The following is a 1,095-nucleotide window of genomic DNA, read 5'->3' on the forward strand; positions in this document are numbered from 1 at the left end:
AGTTGGATACTGTGATCAATAACTAATCGTTTATGGACAAAATGTTCCAATTTAAAAGTTTTGGACTGGGAATAAATAGCGAGATGCTCGGAAATCCTCCCACAACCCATTTCAACACCCCCAATTAAGAGAAAAAGGCATTTTGACGATTTTCTCCTCAAAAAACGGCGATTTGGAGCACATTTTTATTTTTCTAAATTTCTGTGTCACTCCAAATTAAAAAATTCTTTAATAAAAAGATGCTCCATGCGATTCTGCAAATTTCTGCATTTTTACTTTTTCTCTACGACCATTAGTTTAGAAGTTATAAGCATTTTTGTATTCACATGATTTCGGCGGTTGCTTGCTGCATGCTCCTGGTCGCCTGGTAGAAATTTCAGATTTTGGCACCAAATTGAATGAAATTTTTCTGCAGCGGCGRCACAAATTTGTAGCATACGCAAAGGGGCCAAATTTGGAGGGCTGCTTGCTGCATGCTCCTGGTCGCCTGGTAGAATTCTGGGATTTTGGCACCAAATGAAATGCAATTTTTCTGCGACGGCGGCAGCGGCGCCGGCAGCGGATGCGCCACAAATTTGCGTGGTGGGTATTGCATACGCAAAGGGGCGAAATTTGGGACACGGATGTGTACATATGTAATAGCCGGATATGGGGACAGGTCCTTGACCGGAAGTGGAAATGGGCACCCCACTTCCGGTGCGGGACGTCCGTTTCCGGTTCACGACTTCCGGTTTGGATGCTGAACCGGAAACAAGCCCAACTTCCGGTTCCGTTTTGTGACTTCCGGTTTCGTGCTCAAACCGGAAGTGGGTTCCTTACTTCCGCTTCCGGTCAAGGACCTGTCCCCATATCCGGCTATTACATATGTACACATCCGTGTCCCAAATTTCGCCCCTTTGCGTATGCAATACCCACCACGCAAATTTGTGGCGCATCCGCGGCCGGCGCCGCTGCCGCCGTCGCATAAAAATTGCATTTCATTTGGTGCCAAAATCCCAGAATTCTACCAGGCGACCAGGAGCATGCAGCAAGCAGCCCTCCAAATTTGGCCCCTTTGCGTATGCTACAAATTTGTGTCGCCGCTGCAGAAAAATT

Source organism: Bactrocera latifrons, unplaced genomic scaffold, assembly GCF_001853355.1.
Source record: "Bactrocera latifrons isolate USDA-ARS-PBARC rearing strain unplaced genomic scaffold, ASM185335v1 scaffold_208, whole genome shotgun sequence".
In the NCBI taxonomy this organism is placed as follows: Eukaryota; Metazoa; Arthropoda; class Insecta; order Diptera; family Tephritidae; genus Bactrocera; species Bactrocera latifrons.